Here is a 24,114-nt window from a genome sequence, read left to right on the forward strand (position 1 = left end):
TTCTGAGAGAACTATTTAGCCTCCAAGGGGGAGCAGAAAACTGCCCATTAAGACCACCAAGACTTTGCTCATAGCTTCCTCTCCTTCCTGCAATATCTTATTCAGAGGACAACAGGCTCATTTACAACTTGGGGAAACTGTTAACCGTTAATTTCTGATCTATGTAATTTGCTGCTAAAGAACACAATAGCATCTAATAGAAAACAGCTGTTACAAAATCCACTCTTTCTGGCAGGAGCAGTTCCTAATGTAGGATTTTAATTTTATCTCCTGATTGATAACACCCCATTAGCCATAGCCAGACTCCTAACTGCAAAATGACGCATGGGCACTATTTTAAGCTCCCTCCCAGATGGATATCATTATGCTTGCTTGTCCCTCTGAGCAGAAAGTCCACAGTTTGGGCAGTGGAGTATGATACAGGCACTTATTACTGCCCTGACACACCAAACGGGAAATACTGGTCACAGGTGCTCCAGAGTGTTCAAAATGCATACATAAGGCAAGGAAAGAGATTTAACAGAAGAGAAAAGATAATGAGTGTTCAGTATTACAAAACTCTAGGGACATAAAACCAAAAGTAGTTTGCATTTCATAAAAACATAAAATATTTTTCTTTCATACTTTGGACTTTTGAGTTTTGTAGGAGAGACACAGGAAGTGTCTTCTTTCACTAGTCACATAGGATTTTATTCAGGAATAGTTAGATTCGTAGGAAAGATGTCAACTTGGGCAACCAGAATTAATAATTATTGAATCATCTCTCCTATGTCCGTGGGAAAAGCTAAACAATAATTAATCTAAACGGAAGGAGGGGTATTTTCCTATGGCAACCCTGCTATAACAGTACCTCAAATGGAAAAATTATAGAACCTTCATCAAGTTTCATCAGCAAAATATTCAAGAAAAAATAAATTTCATTGAAGTGGCAGCAGGAAGAAGGCAAAAGAGGGTCTATGCCCAAGTTCTTGAAATTCTAATAAAATTAGTCACTGATTCATCATGCTTTCTGGAATAACTTTGATTATACATCTAAAACTATCCTTCACTACCACAGGCATGATGGAAAGGCACAGAGCCATATACTAGCCTTAATGAGATCTATTCAAAGCATCTCAACAATTATTTTGTAATGGTCTCAAGTCCAAAATCAAGGTACATTTCTATATGGAGTTCTAAGAGCACCTCAGGGCTGAAGTGCTCTGTTCATCAGCAGGGACTGTGGTTCATTAAAGGAGACAGGAGCTGGAAAAAATGACCAAGTTGCAAGACCTGGAGGTCTATCAAGTTCCTGCACAGTTTGTGCAGCATTTCTTCACCAGCTACAGACCTTTCTCGAACAACCTTGTTCTCCTCACAGTTAGAACTAGGACATTTATAGAGAACTATCCACACTCCACATCTGCTGATCTTTGTCATGCCCCAGAACTGAATTTTTTCTAAACATTACTGGACGTGCTCGCTTTTGTTTTCACCTTTTACTTAAGTATCACTTCCTCCAGGAGACCTGCCCAGACCCCTGGAATAGGCTGGGTCTCACACAGTGTATTTACATAGCACTCTACGCTTCGTCCATAGCACTTCTTATCACATTTAATACCTGTCGACAGGAATTAACCTTTTAGGTAACCTATGAATCCATACTGCAGACAGTGAACTGACTTCTGCCCCACCCCCAATTCCTACTGAGGATCTCTTGGAATTTGGAGACTCTATGTTAGGACTCACTAATCTGATCTAGATCCCTTATTTTATGAATTAAGAAATAAGCACTATCTATGGTAACATATCCAATCTGAGGCAGGCTTAGACTAGGATTCAGGTTTCACAATTCAACACAAGGGACTTCTAATTGTTGAGATCATTTTTTTAACCCATCACAAGAATCTGACCCATGTTTCCTCCATTTTTTTTTTAGCACCTACCAATCCTCTCACCTTGCCCTCAGCCTGGCTCAGACCGACATTTAACAAACTGAAGGAGAGATGTACCTGACTCTGCCACATCCTCTAAAAACTACATCATCCTCTAAATATTCTGCCAAGCCACACCCCTCAGAACACTCCCTGCCTCTGTTTCTCCAACCCAGCTAGTATTCCCTCCCCCACCACCACTTTATCACACTTCTCACCACTGTTGCCCTTGCAAAGACTCTCCTCCCCCTGAACAAACATTTTCACTTAGATTACCCTGAGACAGTAGCCCTAGATCTCAGCTAATAATCTTTTGGCCTTCAAATTCCCCAGATACTAAGTTTAAAAGCTAAAGCCACTACTTCACCCCTTCTTATTGATGTCCTTTTTATCAACTTTCAATAAAGTGTTAGGTGAAAGTGAGTGATGAGCATTTGTTCCCTTTCCTACTCAGGGAGCATCCACTATTATGTGAGCCTCATGCAAAGCAGTACCTTGCCTCCCACCCCTGGAGAGAAAGAAAGGCAGATGTTCCCCTCCCTGTGGCAGTTCAGGTATTTGCTCATGATGTAGACTCCACCAATCTTGCCTCATACTTTGAGTCTCTAGGGAGGCAGGTGAATATGAAAGGACAGTCAGAGAGTATTCATAACTCAGGACTGCAAGTCCAGGGTAAGATGCCAGATGCAAGTATCAGGAATGTTGCCTCTAATGTATCTTCTTCCCTCTTTGTTGTGTCATATTCATACTCACACATTTTAACTCATTTCCTTTTTCTTTCCTCTCCCTTTTCCCTAACTATTATACATGGACTATGTTAGAAATAGTTAACTTTACAGTTTATTCCTTAGGTTGTGGAAAATGGAAAGAGAATCAGGACGGAACATGGACAAACTGTAGAGATTTTAAGATTGGAACAGGATGAAGCAACTGACAAGACTTAGAACCCTACATGTGAAGATGGGCTATATTGCCAGTTTTACAAGGAAGAGTTAGGTTCATTGTTAAGTGGAGGCTTCGTTTGTCTTTTAAAGGTATAAGTACAGGAAGAATAGTGTATGTGGCTGTTGGACAGCCAATGAAGGGGAAGGAGGGGGCATTTTTTATTTTTTGGTTACCTACAATCTGAATCCCTGTCCTAGTTTTGGAGAATTCTCCATTGTGTGGGTCTTGGCGTAGGATTTAGCATCCACGTGGAAAAGCTACTAAGAGTTAAAGGAGCACTGTTAATAATTATGCTGGAACAATCAACATCAACCAGGACTGCTCCAGGCAAGCCAGGATATATGGCTGCCCAAATCTTGGAAAAGGCAGTCTCTGCCTTCTACAATAGAAACCATCAAGAGACACAATCCCTCTCCCTGCTCCCTGACAGTTAGGGCATGGGCATGTATACTGGCTCAGTCAGACACTCCTTGAAGAAATGATGTAAAAATATAGTGGCTGTTAAAAAATATTACTAGCAATAGCAAATTAAGCTTAAGAGTCTAGTCACTACTAGACATGTGAGTGTCCAGTGGCTACAAGGCCAGCAAAAACATCCCCCTAGCCACACTGTTCTTTTGATATGACCATACCTGGGTGTGGTATCTAGTCTCCAAAATGGCTCCCAATGAACCCTGCCTACAGGTATTTCCCCCCTTATAATAGTCCCTTCCTACGATGAATGTGGGTTGGCCTGTGACTTGCTTCAACCAACAGAATGTGGAGAAAGTGATGCTGGGCCAGTTCTAGACCTGAACCTTGAGAAGACCTGGCAGCTTCTTCTTTTGTTGTTTGGGGAGCCCTGGGCCACCACATGAGAAGTCTGGTCAACCTACCGGAGAGACCCCAGGTAGAAGGAGAAGCTCCAAGATATCAGAGAAGAAGAAAGGCCCAGCAGTTCAGCTGTCCCTGCCAAAGTGTCAGACTTGTAAAGTCTTAGACATCCAGCCCAGTTCAGTGTGCAAATAAGTGTAGCCATGCTCAGCCCAGTCAACCCACAGAATTAAAGGAGGTAGTGTTGCTTAAAGCCACTAAGTATTAGTGTAATTTGTTACACAGTAGTAGATAACTAAAACTCTAAGTAACCAGTTTCCTGGCCTACTTTCGTTATTCCCATTTCATGAGCCTGGTTCTCTAATTCTCCTGTTTCGGTTCATTAGTCCTCATACAAACTGTTTTTCTATCTCTTGATTTACTGATTGGTTTTCTAATTTTCCTGTTTCAGTTCATTAGTCTTTATGCAAACCTCTTTTCTCTCTCCTGATTTACTGATTGCTTTCTAAATATAATTATCTCCACTTTTTTTCACTCTAGGGTAGGGGCTCCCCAACATTTCAAACATGAGTGCTCCATTTTTACTTAATAAATTGCATGTAGTAGGTGTACTTTTTGTAACCATTGACCGGGTAAACATAAAATGGCCAAAAGCAGTTAAGAACTCAGGAATAGCCTGAAGCGGATGTGTCTATTCTTCAGAATAGCCACAGACATACATTCAAAAACAAAGAACAAAACATCCATGTAGAAGGAGGTAACTTGTTCAGCACTTAGGACGTTACAAACATCTGGACTCTTTCCATGGTTCCTCGCCCTCAAAGTCCACAGCCCACAGGATGCGAGTCTCTGAGCTGGCACACGTTTCTCTTTGACATTCCCTTGAGATGAAGTGGTTCCCAAAATACACTATTTCTTGGGAAAGAAAAGCAATCTGGAAAACACTGTAGCTCTGGACAGATAATATCACTGAGAGCAGACAGAGAAAGTACGTAATTTTTTTAAAATTCCAAGAAACAATCTTCGGAGAATGAGGTAGTGAGGGAAATCAACATTTTGGAGAGGAACGGCTCACAGACCGGCATCAGAGTTTTGCTAACAAGGCACCTGGATTATAGAAGCAAAGGTATTCATGAATTCTATTAATGGCTAACCATGTACACCCCCTCAATCTGGGCACTTCCCTTCCCCACATCCTTCCTATAAATAAGAAGGCATCTACAGGCAGACATTTTCCTATTTGGCCAACTGGCCCACCAATGGAAAAAATGAGTTCTTTATGGTTGGAGAGTATGCCAAAATTTAAAAGGTGGACTTTTTTTGGGGGGGGGGTGTTGTTTTGCACACGAACATTGCTGATGGTGAGAAAAAAATAATTAAGATAAAGGAATAGCTTCTTTTTTGAGAACTTATCTAATTCACTATTCCTTCTTATTAAAATAAAAAAAGTTACCCATACAAAGTTAGAAACAATTTCTCCTCACTGTATTTTTAATACAGTGGATCCAGCAGTTACTTCAAATAGGGTCATTTTTCAGTTGCACAGGTGTCTCTCTGGAGATAACCCCAGGAATATCTTATACATATTTGTATTTAAAAGCAGGCACATAACACTTTAGGGGAATCTAAAAAGCACCTCTTGGTGACTGATGGATAGTCCAGAGCTTAGCACAGAAATGAGAGCTTATAACAGAAACATCCTAAATTGATACGGCATCTTTATAGATGACATTTTTTAACCTTAATGGTAATATAAAGTAATGGCATTAATGGGAGGTTAGCCAAGTGGGAAAGTTTCAGACTGTGCTTTCTGGCTTAAAAATGACCAGCATAACTTTTCCCCCTGTAAACTGTAATATTCAGGTATTGCACTTCTACTAGTTTTGTGATCATCAGCTCTTGAAATCCCTGTGAAAATAAATCAATAGACCAACTTCTCTCCTAGGCTGTCTGTCTAAATTCACTGCCACTATCCAATCATCCAGTTTCAATAAATCCCTAACTAATAATTGCACGTATCCAGCAGGATGTTATAATTATTTTCTTAAATTAAAAAAAAAAATTCTCCTCTTTTGAACAGGGCTGTTTTTCTCTCTCAGCTGAGGCCCTAGGCCCAGCTAGGAATCATTAGCCACTGAATAGATATAAGAAATTCAAACATATTATGAAAATCTTTGAATAATTCAGTTACCAAGTCAGTGAGCCATCAGAGGCAAATGCCCAAGAAATCAGGCTTCATTAGCTAGCTGCCAGCTTCATATAGAGCTTCCCTAAGGATTCTGGGTACTAAAAAATATCCCTCACTCCCAATCTTCCCTGTCAGAGCATATTATGAACTACTTTAAAAGTTAGAACATAGGGGAAGGCAGGGGCAAGATGGGGTTTGAATATTTATCAAGTGCCTATACTGTTCCAGACCCTACCTCAGACACACATATATTATTTTATTTAATCCTTATAACAAACCATGTTAGCTATTATCTTCCCATTTTACCATTTTACAAATGAGATTCTTGAAACTCAGAGACATCCAAGGTCATGCAGCTAATGACGGTGAATAGTAAATTTGAACACAGGTCCGGCTAACTCTACACCCCACCCACTAGCTATGTGTGGGCACAAACCCATAGGCCTCTCCTCCCAGTCCACGCCACCTTACAATCAGGAAGTAGAAAGTTGAGAGACAAAGAGGAGAGCATGCACAGTGAAGGAGTACAAAGTATCAGTTAACAACTTGGTAGCAAGAAAAATATACATATATAAAGTTCAATCAGACAACACAAGACTTCTATATTTTGCAGGAACATGCTCCAGAACCAGTCTGTGGGCCACTCTTTCCTCCTCGGCCTACCCATGACTGGCATTTAGCAACCTCCCATCAGCCAAAGGCCCAAGCACCTTCGCACTCGTCTTTTGGAGCACTGTTATTGTTTTATAAAAAATGTTAAACTTCCAGTATTTGCACTCTCAACAAATGGAAGAAAGATGCCTTCTATCTAATAGAGACTTACCATAGATTTCCAATTGCTAAGTATGTACTATCAGTTATTAAAAATGATGTTTACTTTTGTTCAGGCTGCGGTTTTCCCCTGACTCAGATAATATACACAACAATGAATCTAGTATACTTAATCAAACATCCTCAGTTTACATTTTCATAAAAGCTGATCATTCTTTTTTTTTAATTTTATTTATTTTTTATACAGCAGGTTCTTATTAGTTATCTATTTTATACATATTAGTGCAAAGCTGATCATTCTAATCGAGCTTATTTCCCGGTTATCCTCTTTAATGCCCCATACACAGGTCCTTAACTTCACCTATTAATTGGTAAATGTAAACTATATGGGAACAGATTGTGAGGTATATAATAAATCATTAAAACCCTCTGTACTCAGAAATGAATTTTCTGGTGTATAAATCCGGTGCTTCGGGACCTTTGAATCAGGCTGAGAGGAGACAATCTGTCCTCATTCCGAAGAGATAGGGTGCTTCTTAACAGTAATTGTGGGTTGTTGATGAAGCCTTTCAAGATGCACAGTCAAGTGGAAGGCTGCTTCTTACAGGGCTTTCTTCCTTACTGGTGTGTGTTGGGAAACCTTCTGCCTTTAACACATGTTTAGATGGGGAATTGAAGACCTCATTCATGAGATTATCTAATACTCACAGAGTTGCTGCTTTCCCTAGCCAACTCTCAACTGGGAAAGAATGAAAACAGAAGTTGGGGACCTAGAGAACAGACTGTGGGAAGCAGAGCTCTCACTAGGGTTTTTGAATGCAATTCTCTCTTCATGAAATAGTAGAAATATAACAGGTAATGCAACATATGGCTAGAAGTTGTAGAACAGCAGTGTAAGGGATTAATGACAGAAGTTTTGATTCTACCACAGAAGGCTCATAACTTTAAATAAACTGCTTTAAAGAAGTGAGTGAGGTACATTCCTCAACTCATTTTCCAATGTTAAAGTTTACAGGGACGTGTATCAGTTGTCTGTTGTCACAATAATGCTGTGTTCCAAATGTGCCAAAGCTATCTGCCTTAAAAAATATATATTATTACCTTACTATTTGCTCTGTGTCTATGGATTGACTGGGTGATTCTGCTGGCCTGGGTGTGAGGTTTGGGTGGTCTCAGCGAGGCTCAGGCATGCGAGTACAATCAGCCAGTGTGTGGGCTGGGAGCTGGTTTGTCTAGGTGGCCTTAGCTGGCATGATTGGCTCTCTTTTATAAATCCAGAAGACTAGCGCAGGCACGTTCTCAAGAGAACAGGTGGAAATCTCAAGTGTTTTTCAAACGTCTGCTTGAGTCACAATTGCTAAAGGAAATCACTGGCCAAAGTAAATCACACAATCAAGCCCACTGTCAGAGAAGGAGCTACAAAGTTACAGGACAAAGAGTAGGGACACATTAATTGGGGCCTTTAGTGCACTCAATGGACAAGAGGTCTTTTAGGGACTAATTCTAAACAAAAATTTTGAACACTGGGTAAGTTGTGGCTCCCTGTGACTATCCTCTAGGTAAAAATACACTTTCATTAGACCACGCATCAGTTAAACAAACGGGAAAAACACAACTGGGGCTAGTTAATCTTATCTTTCTAGATGTGTCCTCATTAGACTTTGTCAAGTTTATTATGTATCAGGAAGAGTATAGAGCTGAGAAGAGTGTGGGTAATAAGTAATTTAATCTGCCAGTGATATGCACTGCTAAATGCTAAAAATATGCATTTCTGAAGGTTAAAACATTCAAAATCACCAACCGAGTCAGGAAAACTGAAGCCAGAGGTTAGCATAGCAAAATTTCCCATGGTTTTTGTGATTACAAATTAGACTATTAAATGAAGAGCTTACTATAATGATATAAAAGTGGCAAAGTTAAGGTCCCCCTAAGGACTTTCAGTTCTACAGTTTCTGACTCTTGTGGGTTTAAATTTGTAACCTGTCACTGCACTCAAGAAGCTTTTGCATTTAATTATTTTGGGGGAGAAAGTAAGAGGGAGGGACAGTAGGAGGAAGTAAGAGAGAAAGGAAGGAAAGGAGAAAGTGGGGTTGGGGGAGAATAACTGAGCATATCACTCCTCAAAGCTCACTTTCTTACAGTTAATGTTGCCTGCTTCATCCCCGATTCACAACTCCCTACAGGGAGCAGGCGAGATCAGCCTCCTTTCTGCTTCTCCAGCTTTCCAACTGAAAGGACAGGTAGAGAAAGTTATCGGGCTCTGGGTTGATATATCAAGAGGACTCTTCACCTCCCAAAATAGTTAGCTGTATATTGCTGTCATTCAAGTCCAGCTGTGAACTATTCTACATCGTACATCTGGGGATCACATGGCATTTTGCACAGCAATTCTAAAATATGATACATTCTTGAACAGTGGCTTCCTAATTTTCCCTCTCCCCCTCTCTTCTCCTCCCTGGCCAAAGCATCAAGGCCAAAGCCTGGAAAACACCTGTTGGAGACATTCTCCTACTCCCAGAATTGTTCATTGCCCTGTAGGAGCAGCAATGGAATCCCACAGTGGAAAATGTGAATGACACTGCTTCCTGACAGAAGATTTCTTTCCAGGATCCCAACTTCCCTCAACCTCTTGTAATGCCAAGAACTGAAGAGATTTGGAGTAATTTTTTAGAACATAGGAAAAAAACATATAAAAACTGACTTTAACTTAGAAGTTTCTTCCGATTCAGAACATTTGGTATGAACTAGACAATTTTCTAGCTCCTGAGGTTATAGATGTGACTAAACACAGACCCTACCTTGAGCATCTCACTTTCAAATGACAATTCTGAGTTTTTAAAAGGCAACTAGAACATCACTGTAGGTGATTAGCAGTGGCCTAGGTGGAAAGAGAGCAACTAGCCCTGAGGAAGATAAAAGATCAAGGAGGCCTGGTTGAACCCTGTTTGAAGATAGAGTGGTGGAAAAAGCACTTTCCCCACATGTGATGGCCAGCCCAGTGTGTAACCTTGGTTCACCAAGGTATGCAAACTAGGGCAAGTTACTTCACCTCTCTGATCTTAGTTTCCTAATAGGTAAAATGGGATTAATGGGACACAAAAGCTCATGGGGCTCTTGTAAGGACTAAATGAGTTGGTCTACATAAAGTGCCTGGCACAGTAACTGTAACATACTGATCATTTAATAAACATTAGGTATCATTATTAATTGTTGTTGCTAAAATGTGTTTAGTACTGCTGGGTATAGCATGTTGCAAGCAGTATCTTATAACCCTTGATCTGAATACTATTATTATCCCCATTTAGCAGATGAGGATACTGAAGCATACAGGAGTTAATACAATTCGAACCTCAGTCTTACTTCAACTCCCTCACTCTGTATAGTGATCAAAAGGTTCTGTAACTGCTGTGACTTTAACCATAAGTCTCTCTTCCAAGCTCATGATACCTTAAAGTCAACAAGTTGAAAATTGCAAGACTGGAAGTGGAGGGCACACTCAATGAAGCAGTATGAAGTATCAACTAACGACTTGGTGGTAAGAAAAAAACATATAAAGTCACACATGAGAATTGGAAATTATAGCAGTCTGGAACCATTTAGCATGGGGGCAAATAAACTGCATAATTCAATGGCACTTAAAGTTAATACTATACAAGAAAACAGGAGACCTTCAAGATGGCAGAGGAGTAAGACATGGAGACAACTTCCTCCCCACAAATACATCAAAAATACATCTACATGTGGAAAAACTCCTACAGAACACCTACTGAACGCTGGCAGAAGACCTGAGACTTCGCAAAAGGCAAGAAAATCCCCACGTACAGGGGTAGGGCAAAAGAAAAAACAGAGACAAAAGAATAGAGACGGGACCTGTACCTCTGGGAGGGAGCTGTGAAGGAGGAAAAGTTTCCACACATCAGGAAGCCCCTTCACTGGCAGAAACGGGGGGTGGGCGGGGGGAAAGCTTCAGAGCCACAGAGGAGAGTGCAGCAACAGGGTGCAGAGGGCAAAGCAGAGAGATTCCCACACAGAGGATCGCTGCCAATCAGCCCTCACCAGCCTGAGAGGCTTGTCGGCTCACCCACAGGGTGGGTGGGGGCTGAGAGCTGAGGCTCGGGCTTCGGAGGTCAGATCCCAGAGAGAGGAATGGGGTTGGCTGCGTGAAGACAGCCTGAAGGGGGCTAGTACGCCACAGCTAGCCAGGAGGGAGTCCGGGAAGAAGTCTGCACCTGCCAAAGAGGCAAGAGACCATTGTTTCCTGGTGCACAAGGAGAGGGGATTCCTGCTCCATGTGCCCACAGAAGGCAGAGCACCACCTAAACGAGCTCCAGAGATGGGCGCGAGCTGCGGCTATCAGCTCGGACACCAAAGACTGGCATGAAACGCTAATGCTGCCGCTGCTGCCACCAAGAATCCTGTGTGCAAGCACAGGTCACTATCCACATCTCCCCGGGAGCCTGTGCAGCCCGCCACCGCCAGGGTTCCGAGATCCAGGGACAACTTCCCAAGGAGCACACACAGCGCACCTCAGGCTGTTGCAATGTCACGCCAGCCTCTGCCACCACAGGTTCGCCCCACATTCAAATTATGACTACCGTACCCCTCCCTCTCCCCGGCCTGAGTGAGCAAAGGAGCCCTAATCAGCCACTGCTTTAACCCCCTCCTGTCTGGGCAGGGAAAAGACGCCTGAGGGTGGCCTCCACACAGGGCGGGGCAAAAACCAAAGCTGAACCCCAGGAGCTGTGTGAACAAAGAAGAGAAATGGGAATTTCTCCATGAAGCCTCAGGAGCAGTGGATTAAATCCCCACAATCAACTTGATGTATGCTGCATTTGTGGAATACCTCAATAGACAACGAATCATCCCAAAACTGAGGCGGTGGACTTTGGGAGCAACTGTAGACTTGGGGTTTGCTTTCTGCCTCTGATTTGTTTTTGGTTTTTATGTTTATCTTAGTTTAGTTTTTAGTGCTTGTTATCACTGGTGGATTTGTTTATTGGTTTGGTTGCTCTCTATTTTTTATATATATTAAAAATTTTTTTTTCCTTTTCTCCCTTCCTGTGAGTGTGTATGTGAATGTTTCTTGGTGTAATTTTGTCTGTTTAGGTTTGCTTTTACCATTTCTCTTAGGGTTCTGAGTGTTTTTTCTTCTTCTTGTTGTTTGTTTGTTTTCTTTTTATGAGTGTGTATGTGTGTATGTTTCTTTCTGTGATTTTGTATGTTTAGGTTTTCTTTTACCTTTTGGTTTGGGGTTCTATCTGTTCGTTTTGGGGTTTTTTCCCTTTTTTCTTCTGCCTTTTCTTCCGATCCATGTGGCTGGAAAGGTCTTGGTGCTCCGGCCGGGTGTCAGGCCTGAGCCTATGAGGTGGGAGAGACGAGTCCAAGATATTGGACCACCAGAGAACTCCCAGCCCCACATAATATCAATTGGTGAGAGCTCTTCCATAGATCTCCGTCTCGACACTTAGACCCAGCTCCACCCAACGGCCAGCAAACTCCAGTGCTCGATGCCCCATGCCAAACAACTAGCAAGACAGGAACACAAAAACACCCATTAGCAGAGAGGCTGCCTAAAGTCATACTAAGTTCACAGACACCCCAAAACACACCAATAGATACAGCCCATCCCACCAGAAGGACAAGATGCAGACACAACCACCAGAACACAAGCACCAGTCCCCTCCAACAGGAAACCTACACAAGCCACTGAACCAACCTCACCCGCTGGGGGCAGACACCAAAACAATGGACTCTATGAACCTGCAGCCTGCAAAAAGGTGACCTGAAACACAGTAAGTTAAACAAAATGAGAAGACAGAGAAATATGCAGTAGATGAAGGAGCAAGGTAAAAACACACCAGACCAAACAAATGAAGAGGAAATAGGCAGTCTACCTGAAAAAGAATTCAGAGCTATGATAGTAAAGATGATCCAAAATCTTGGAAACAGAATGGAGAAAATACAAGAAACATTTAACAAGGTCCTAGAAGAACTAAAGAGCAAACAAACAATGATGAACAACACAATAAATGAAATTAAAAATTATCGAAAAGAAATCAATAGCAGAATAACTGAGGCAGAAGAACAGATAAGTGACCTGGAAGATAAAATAGTGGAAATAACTGCTGCAGAGCAGAACAAAGAAAAAACATGAAAAGAATTGAGGAGAGTGTCAGAGACCTCTGGGACAACATTAAACACACCAACATTCGAATTATAGGGGTCCCAGAGGAGGAAGAGAAAAAGAAAGGGTCTGGGAAAATATTTGAAGAGATTATAGTTGAAAACTTCCCTAACATGGGAAAGGAAATACTCACTCAAGTCCAGGAAGCATACAGAGTCCCATACAGGATAAATCCAAGGAGAAACACGCCAAGACACATATTAATCAAACTATCAAAAATTAAATACAAAGAAAAAATATTAAAAGGAGGAAGGGAAAAGCAACAAATAACATACAAGGGACTCCCCATAAGGTTAACAGCTGATCTTTCAGCAGAAACTCTGCAAGCCAAAAGGGAGTAGCAGGACATATTTAAAGTGATGAACGGGAAATACCTACAACCAAGATTACTCTACCCAGCAAGGATCTCATTCAGATTCGACGGAGAAATTAAAACCTTTACAGACAAGCAAAAGTTAAGAAAATTCAGCACCACCAAACCAGCTATACAACAAATGCTAAAGGAACTTCTCTAGGCAGGAAACACAAGAGACGGAAAAGACCTACAAAAACAAACCCCCCAAAATTAAGAAAATGGTAATAGGAACATACATATCAATAATTACCTTAAATGTAAATGGATTAAATGTTCCAACCAAAAGACACAGACTGGCTGAACGCATACAAAAACAAGACCCGTATATATGCTGTGTACAAGAGACCCACTTTAGACCTAGGGACACATACAGACTGAAAGTGAGGGAATGGAAAAAGATATTCCATGCAAATGGAAATCAAAAGAAAGCTGGAGTAGCAATTCTCATATCAGACAAAATAGACTTTAAAATAAAGACTATTACAAGAGACAAAGAAGGACACTACATAATGATTAAGGGATCAATCCAAGAAGAAGATATAACAATTGTAAATATTTATGCACCCAACATAGGAGCACCTCAATACATAAGGCAAATGCTAACAGCCATAAAAGGGGAAATCGACAGTAACACAATCATAGTAGGGGACTTTAACACCCCACTTTCACCAATGGACAGATCATCCAAAATGAAAATAAATAAGGAAACACAAGCTTTAAATGGCACATTAAACAAGAAGAACTTAATTGATATTTACAGGACATTCCATCCAAAAACAGCAGATTACACTTTCTTCTCAAGTGCTCACGAAACATTCTACAGGATAGGTCACATCTTGGGTCACAAATCAAGTCTCGGTAAATTTTAAAAAATTGAAATCATATCAAGTATATTTTCCAACCACAATGCTAGGAGACTAGATATCAATTACAGGAAAATAACTGTAAAAAAATACAAACATATGCAGGCTAAAGAAAATGCTACTAAATAACCAAGAGATCACTGAAGAAATCAAAGAGGAAATCAATAAATAACTAGAAACAAATGAATGAAAACACGGCAGCCCAAAACCTATGGGATGCGGCAAAAGCAGTTCTAAGAGGGAAGTTTATAGCAATACAATCCTACCTCAAGAGACAAGAAAAATATCAAATAAACAACCTAACCTTACACCTAAAGCAATTAAAGAAAGAAGAACAAAAAAACCCCAAAGTTAGCAGAAGGAAAGTAATCATAAAGATCAGATCAGAAATAAATGCAAAAGAAATGAAGGAAGCAATAGCAAAGATCAATAAAACTAAAAGCTGGTTCTTTGAGAACAAAATTGATAAACCATTAGCCAGACTCATCAAGAAAAAAAGGGAGAAGATGCAAATCAATAGAATTACAAATGAAAAAGGAGAAGTAACAACTGACACTGCAGAAATACAAAGGATCATGAGAGATTACTACAGGCAACTCTATGCCAATAAAATGGACAACCTGGAAGAAATGGACAAATTCTTTGAAAAGCACAACCTCCCAAGACTGAACCAGGAAGAAATAAAAAATATAAGCAGACCAATCACAAGCACTGAAATTGAAACTGTAATTAAAAATCTTCCAACAAACAAAAGCCCAGGACCAGATGGCTTCACAGGCGAATTCTATCAAACATTTAGAGAAGAGCTAACACCCATCCTTCTCAAACTCTTCCAAAATATAGCAGAGGGAGGAACACTCCCAAACTCATTCTATGAGGCCACCATCACGCTGATACCAAAACCAGACAAAGATGTCACAAAAAAAAGAACACTACACACCAATATCACTGATGAACATAGATGCAAAAATCCTCAACAAAATACTAGCAAACAGAATCCAACAGCACATTAAAAGGATCAAATACCATGATCAAGTGGGGTTTTGCCCAGGAATGCAAGGATTCTTCAGTATACGCAAATCAATCAATGTGATAAACCATATTAACAAATTGAAGGAGAAAAACCATATGATCATCTCAATAGATGCAGAAAAAGCTTTTGACAAAATTCAACACCCATCTATGATAAAAACTCTCCAGGAGGCAGGCATAGAGGGAACTTTTCTCTATATAATAAAGTGCATATATGACAAACCCACAACCAACATTGTTCTCAATGGTGAAAAACTGAAACCATTTCCACTAAGATAAGGAACAAGACAAGGTTGTCCACTCTCACTACTATTATTCAATATATTTTTGGAAGTTTTAGCCACAGCAATCAGAGAAGAAAAAGAAATAAAAGGAATCCAAATCAGAAAAGAACAAGTAAAGCTGTCACTGTTTGCAGATGACATGATACTATACATAGAGAATCCCAAAGATGCTACCAGAAAAATACTAGAGCTAATCAATGAATTTGGTAAAGTAGCAGGATACAAAATTAATGCACAGAAATCTCTTGCATTCCTATACACTAATGCTAAAAAATCTGCAAGAGAAATTAAGGAAACGCTCCCATTTACCACTGCAATAGAAAGAATAAAATACCTAGGAATAAACCTACCTAAGGAGACAAAAGACCTGTATGCAGAAAACTATAAGACACTGATGAAAGAAATTAAAGATGATACAAACAGATGGAGAGCCATACCTTGTTCTTGGATTGGAAGAATCAGCATTGTGAAAATGACTCTACTACCCAAAGCAACCTACAGATTCAATGCAATCCCTATCAAACTACCACTGGCATTTTTCACAGAACTAGAACAAAAAATTTCACAATTTGTATGGAAACACAAAAGACCCCGAATAGCCAAAGCAATCTTGAGAAAGAAAAATGGAGCTGGAGGAATCAGGCTCCCTGACTTCAGAGTATACTACAAAACTACAGTAATCCGGACAGTATGGTACTGGCACAAAAACAGAAATATAGATCAATGGAACAGGATAGAAAGCCCAGAGATAAACCCATGCACATATGGTTGCCTTACCTTTGACAAAGGAGGCAAGAATATACAATGGAGAAAAGACAGCCTCTTCAATAAGTGGTGCTGGGAAAACTGGACAGCTACATGTATAAGAATGAAATTAGAATACTCCTTAACACCATACACGAAAGTAAACTAAAAATGGATTAAAGACCTAAATGTAAGGCCAGACACTATACAACTCTTAGAGGAAAGCACAGGCACAACACTCTGTGACATACATCACAGCAAGATCCTTTTTGACCCACCTCCTAGAGTAATGGAAATAGAAACAAAAATAAACAAATGGGACCTAATGAAACTTCAAAGTTTTTGCACAGCAAAGGAAATCCTAAACAAGATAAAAAGACAACCCTCAGAATGGGAGAAAAATCTGCAAACGAATCAACAGACAAAGGATTAATCTCCAAAATATACAGGCAGCTCACGCAGCTCAATATCAAGAAAACAAAAAACCTAATCCAGAAATGGGCAGAAGCCCTAAATAGACATTTCTCCAAAGAAGATATACAGATTGCCAACAAACACATGAAAGGATGCTCAACATCACTAATCGTTAGAGAAATGCAAATCAAAACTACAGTGAGGTATCAATCCACACCAGTCAGTATGGCCTTCATCAAAAAATCTACAAACAATAAATGCTGGAGAAGGTGTGGAGAAAAGGGAACCCTCTTGCACTGTTGGTGGGAATGCAAATTGATACAGCCACTATGGAGAACAGTATGGATGTTCCTTAAAACACTAAAAATAGAACTACCATACAACTCAGCAATCCCACTACTGGGCATATGCCCTGAGAACACCATAATTCAAAAAGGGTCATGTACCACAATGTTCATTGCAGCTCTATTTACAATAGCCAGGACATGGAAGCAACCTAAGTGTCCATCGACAGATTAATGGATAAAGAAGATATGGCACATATATACACTGGAATATTACTCAGCCATAAAAAGAAACGAAATTGAGTTATTTGTAGAGAGGTGGATGGACCTAGAGTCTGTCATAAAGAGTGAAGTAAGTCAGAAAGGGAAAAACAAATAACGTATGCTAACACATAAATATGGAATCTAAAAAAAAAAAATAGTTCTGATGAACCTAGTGGCAGGACAGGAATAAAGATGCAGATATAGAGAATGGACTTGAGGACACATGGAGGGGGAAGCGTAAGCTGGGACGAAGTGAAAGAGTGGCATGGACATATATACACTACCAAATGTAAAATAGATAGCTAGTGGGAAGCAGCCGTATAGTACAGGGAGATCAGCTCGGTGCTTTGTGACCACCTACAGAGGTGGGATAGGGAGGGTGGGAGGGAGGCACAAGAGGGAGGGGATATGGTGATATATGTATACATAGAGCTGATTCACTTTGTTATAGCGCAGAAACTAACACAACATTGTAAAGCAATTATATTCCAATAAAGATGTTAAAGAAATATATATAGCAATGCCAATGATACTACTAAAAATAAAAAATAAAAATAAAATACTGGGACTGCCCTGGTGGGACAGTGGTTAAGAATACGCCTGCCAATGCAGGGGACACGGATTCAAGCCTTGGTCCGGGAAGGTCCCACATGCCATGGAGCAAGTAAGCCCGTGCACTGCAACTGCTGAGCCTGTGCTCTAGAGCCCGCGAGCCACAACTACTGAGCCCGTATGCCACAACTACTGAAGTCCACGCACCTAGAGCCCATGCTCCACAATAAAAGAAGTCACCACATTGAGAAGCCCGCGCACTGCAATGAAGAGTAGCCCCTGCTCGTGGCAACTAGAGAAAGCCTGCGTGCAGCAACGAAGAACCAATGAAGCCAAAAATAAAAATAACTAAATAAATTTATTTTAAAAAATAAAATAAAATACATTTAAAAAATAAATAGAAAATAAAATACAAAAACAGTCCAATAGGGAATTGTATATTAATGATCCTAAAACATCAAGTGAAAGTCAAATTATGTTCAGTTTTCTGTTTAAGAAGTGAGGGAAGTGTGAAATATTTTAAATAAAATTTCCTATCAAAAATAGAGAAATTTCTAAAATTTATGGTAATTAAAGGAATAAGCTCCACTTATACATAAAAAAGTCTTATTTTTTAAATGGTGGTACACAGAGTAACAATCAAATTATAGGTTTGCAATGTCTTTAAAAATCCTCTGGCCCCCACTCCTATATTTTGAAGGTAAGGAAACAAAGACTCAGAAAGGTTGACTTGCCCAGCGTCACTTAGTTAATTAGTACCAGAGCTGGGACTTGAGCTTTGAATTGTTACTGAAAATGCTTACTGTTTGATCAACTGGTTAAGATCAGTTTGGATCTCAACTTTGAAATCATGGGGAGCTTTCAAAAATCCTGATGCTTAAGCCATACCAGACTTTAATATTTTTAAAGCTCCCCAAGTGATTCTGATGTGTAGCCAAGATTGAGAACCACTGATGAATAATAATTTATGGTGCATCTACTAAGAGCCATGTAATGTCTTAAGCATTGGGGATAGAGGAAAGAATAACATAGCACTTGCCCTCTGGATGCTTACACCTAGAAGATAAGCATATGAACCGATAATCGTCGATCAATATGATAGATGCTAGAATCAAGTTAAGCACACTGGAATCACTAGGGGACCTTTTGAAATAATCAGAATCTTTAGGGGTGGTGCCTGAGCAGTGGGTATTTTTCAAAGCTCTTCGGGCCAAGCTTTGAGAACCACTACAACATGCAAAATGTCCTACCAGGACAGCCCTCTGGGCTATGGGTCTTAGGAGACAACATATTTGGACAAGAGATGAATGAGGAAAGGGTTATTCAGGCAGGCAAAAAGCCCAGACATGGAGACATGAGACATCATGGAGTGTCTAGGAAACTACAGGTAATTCAGGGCATCTGGGGAGTCCAGTGAGGTGAAGGAGTGGACAGAAGATAAATTAGACTGGAGCTAGAGGCTGGGGTGTGATAGTTCGGCATGCTACATTGAGAAGCCTGAAATTTACCCTGTAAGCTGGCTTTAAAAAATTACATATATAAACTTAATTTGTACTTACTACATATACCTATCACTCTCACTAGCTAATATCCCAAGGCATAGATTACCCTGTGGGAGAGATTCTTTGTTAATTCAAATAGCCTTCTTGATAACTTCTGTTTCTTTTTGGCTACTTGTCAGATCTAATTAGGTTATGATTGCACTTGCCCATAATGTAGCTGATAAAGAGCTTGTACTAAGAAAAAGCAAACTTCCAGTTCCGCAATTGTCTTATCATTTCTTTGTAAGTCACTTGCCCATTCTAGGGGGAGTTCATTTGGTTAAGATTGGATGGCATAACCTATAAATCCAGTTAAGCAGATTCACAAGGGCATTGCTTTCTACCACTCTGTGTTGTGGAATTCCCTCTCTTTCCTTTGGTTACCTCAACTCCAAACACAACACAGAGACAGAGTATGGGTGCCAGTGTCACTCTATATTAAATGGTAATACCTCTTTATTTCTTAATTCTTTTGAACTGTGTGTGTGTGTGTGTGTGTGTGTGTGTATATCCTAGCATTTATTCCTATAACCCATCCAGTCACCTTGAACACTCTGAAGAACACTGCCGTAGTGATGGATGGTGCACCATGGAAGAGTTCATGATTCAAAGAGTAAAAAGATCACTGATGGCAACTGCAAAGAAGGACATCCAATACTGGAGGTGGGAAACCAACTAGATAGCTCTGGCAAAGGACAAAGTGAGCAAGGATTAGACTAAGGATGAACAAGTCAGTGACAGCAAGAATAAAGAGAAAAGGAAGTATTCTAGAAATACTGAGAATGAAAAGATGGCAGGTCCCATGAATTTGGGTGTGAGAGAAAAGTGAAGAATCAATTATGGCTCCATGTTTTCTTCCATATCTTTATGGAAGAAAACAAATTATCAAATAAACAGTGACAGCAACACTGGCAAAAGTATCGGTAACTGGCTTTGTGTTAACACAGCAACTTTCAAAGCTTTCAAGGCTTTTACATTCCCTCTTATTTTTTAGAATCCATCCATTTATTATCTCTGATAATAAAGTCAGTGCAAACTCAGAGGAGTTTATTCCTTACATACATATGAGAAGCAGACGAAACCCCCCTCTTTGCACCATCAATCAGAGCAAATTAGCTCTTTCCACCACCCTCCACTCTTTAGAGAGATTTAAACCATGAGACATAATCAAATGAACAGATGAGCCTCTCAGTCAGTATCAGTATCTTAACCACCACAGACACAACCGGCCATGGTGATGCACTACACATTTTTCATGTTGTGTGTGTATGCCTAGTTTGTTAACTCAAATTTCTTTTGCACTTAAACTGCTGTCATCCCAATAATGTTATTCACTGTTAGCAATGACTAGATATTTTCATCTTAGGGATGTTAAGTGCTGATATTAAACCTTGCAAACTCAGTTCTGCTATCTCAAAGTGAGATGAGAAAGAGAAAGCAGTATCTTTCTTTAGGTATTATATTATCACATACATCATTTTACATTACATTTTCAATAGATAATATAATTATATTAATTGCTAAATGGAAACAAGATGTGAAACTTTTCATCTTAGAAGGGTCATAAACTGCTAAGAAGATTGACAAAGTCCCAGTCAGAAGCTTCTCTGACAAAGGGGAACAACACTTTTCTACCTCTCCAATAATTCTGCAACCACATAAAATATGACTTTCACTCCCTTATAAGTATTAAGAAGCAGTCTTTTATCTTCTTCACCTCTAAAGTTGAACAACTCATGTAATTAATGAGATAGCACAGATGTGATGCCTACTGGCACATATGTATCAGTTGGACACAGTTAAAAGTTAAGATTTGCATATGCCTATGACTTCCTATTCCTGTGTTTTCTATGCTCGACATGAAGCCTCAGTGTGGTCTGGTCTGTATTTTTCAACACATACTGGTGTAGAAGTCCAGTCTCAGGGTGGGATAGAAGTATCGGGAAGCCTGTTTTGGCCTCAGGCCCAGTAAAGAAGGCTGATACCAATTTGGGATATTAACTATTATCCTGAAATCCCCAATAGCAGGGTCGGGTAATGAATGATGGCAGTTCTATAAAGCAAGAAGAGAAGGCACGGTTACAAGGGATGAGGCTACCAGGAACACCACAGCAAAGATTTGATTTGATCTATTCTAGAGGTTCTCGAACTTTAGTAAGCATAAGAATTGCTCGGGGAGCATGTCACACTGTAGATTCCTGGGCCCCACCCCAAGAGTTTCTGATTCAGTAGGTCTGAGATGGGGCTCAAGAATTTGCTCCAATAAGATCTCACGTGTTGCTGATTCTGCCAGCCCTCAAACCACACTTTGAGCAGCACTGATCTGTGCAGTCCTAGCTAGATACCTCATTAGCAGGAAAAATGAGTCTCAAGGAAGGTAGATCCAGATTTTTCCATCTCCCAAGAGACAGGTATCAGGTACAGAAAATCTCTTCCTGTGACCAACCACTGCAAGTGTGTCTGAAAGGCAATAGTGTAGCTTCATGTTTCCAAAAAAAAGATATCTAGTAGATTGCATCAGTGGCCCAATTGTGCAGCCCTCCCTGTATCTACCTCCTTCATACCATACGATTTTTCAATTCATCCTACTAGAGAGGCAAAGTATATTTCCCTATCCTTTGCCTTTGGGTTTGACGGTGTGACTTGCTTTAGCCAATGAAATGTTAGCAGGTGTGTTGTGACCAAAGGCTTGTAAAGCCCTTGCCTGGCTGGCCTTCTCTCTTGTGGCTCTTGTCACATGCCCCTGCTAGCTGGCTGGCTCCAGCAAGAGGGTGAGAGACTTTGGGAGCAAGGTCTAACTGCCCAGCTGAGCCCAGCTTACATCAGCCAACTGACATCTGAGTGAGTTCAGCCAAGAGCAACAGAGCTACCCGGCTAAGATCAGCTTCTTCAGTCAACCCTCAATTGACCGATGACACATCTGTATGAATAAATACTTGTAGTACTAGCCACTGAGTTTTACTTGGTTTTCATGCAGCATATTTTGTGACAACTTCAAACTGATGTAGTGTCCATGAGGTTGCCTTTGGTGACTAGGACTTGGAGAACAGCAGGAGGCATCTACAGCCATACAGAAGTGAAATCTGAACAGACCTGTGAAGTTGCTAAGCACTACTTCTTGGAGTCACACCTCAGGAGACTTCAGGAATTAAGAATCAATCTTAAGGAGGTCCTAGACCCAATTCTGATATTTTAGATTGAAAAACTGAGGCTCAAAGAAAATATGGTAAGAGTATCAATAACAGGTTGGAACCAGGTTTCTAAGACCTGAGCTTCGTTTTCAGACTTTACGGTTTTCCCTTTTCCTTTTTTTTAAAGTATTTGTTTTATTTATTTATTTATGGCTGTGTTGGGTCTTCGTTTCTGTGCGAGGGCCTTCTCTAGTTGTGGCAAGTGGGGGCCACTCTTCATCGCGGTGCGCGGGCCTCTCACTATCGCGGCCTCTCTTGTTGCGGAGCACGGGCTCCAGACGCGCAGGCTCAGTAATTGTGGCTCATGGGCCCAGTTGCTCCGCAGCACATGGGATCTTCCCAGACCAGGGCTCGAACCCGTGTCCCCTGCATTGGCAGGCAGACTCTCAACCACTGCGCCACCAGGGAAGCCTACGGTTTTCCCTTTTGAAAGAAAATTTAAACCTTTTAAAAAAACTGCCAAGATAGCCATCCAGTACTTTTTCCCACTTTCCTTCATACCCTCAAGCCTATGAAAATGTCACTAATAATTAGGATTAGCAGGAACTAAAGACCATATTTTTAGGATACTTATTATACCTACAGCTGATAGTAACTGTAACCAATAAGAATGATAATAACAATAATACCCTACAAAGAAAACAAATAAATTATACCATTAGGTGAGAAGTATTTGTTTATAAGAGATAGAAGCATATGCAATATGTTTTTACTTCGTCCTTACTTACACTGTTGTTCCAAAAATATTTAAAATAAGCTATATTATTTTTATAAGAATAACTTAAAAAAAACTGGGTGTTGATATTTTTTGCCTTTGTTTTCCTTGAGAAGCGTAGAAAAGATGGTTCCAGTTCTTTTAGGTTGACCTACGGCCCATTTTCACTCCATTAAGTAGCAGGCAAATACAGCCCTCCCAGCAGGTCCCAATTCACACAGGACCTTTTTGGCCATAAACTGACATTCTTTAGAGAAATTGACCCCCAGACATTAATGTGGTCAAGATCATAAAAATGTCTCTGCTCCCAACTGATGCTGGGTTTAGTAGAAAGATCATGAATCAGAAGGCCTAAAACCTTCCTAATAATACTACTTAATAATAAAATAATAATCAGAGCTATCATTTTTAAGAATTTACTCCATGGATGGTTTTGTGCAAAGCATTTTTCATACATAAGAACATTCCTTTGCCCGCCCCCACACACATTACATAAAAACATTCTTTTGAGTATTAAGATCTCCTTTGTATAAATGCAGAAACTGATAAAGTAATTTGCCCAGGATTACAGAAAGAATAAGTGGCAGAGTCAGGATTCAAAACCAGTCTTTTCTATTCCTAAGGCTACACTTAACTACCAGTTCATGACAGCCTGGGATGATTCTGTACCGTTTGGGCAAGCACACGTTGTCTCCAAGATAGTTTCCTCACTTGTAAGCTCTGGACAATAACAGTACCCATCTCAGAGAATATTTGAGAGGATCATATATGCACAAGTGCTTTTTAAACTACAGAATATCAATGAAGGGCTGGAGAGTCAGAATTCCTGTGCGGTCTGTCTGTTCTGTAGTAGAGGGCAGAGAGAGGAAGGTCAATATCTCTTGTAGACCTCCTCCATGAAGTGGACAGAAAATTGTAGGGAAAATTGTTCAAAGAACGTCCAAAGCTGACCCCATCATGTCCCAGCTCATATTCACAGAACTATAAAAAGTTAGAACGAGGAAGAACCTTGGTAACCATATGCTAACACTACTCAACCTTCCTCTCTGCCTAGGTTTCAC

Source organism: Balaenoptera physalus, assembly GCF_965194825.1.
Source record: "Balaenoptera physalus genome assembly, chromosome: 7".
NCBI classification, from domain to species: Eukaryota; Metazoa; Chordata; class Mammalia; order Artiodactyla; family Balaenopteridae; genus Balaenoptera; species Balaenoptera physalus.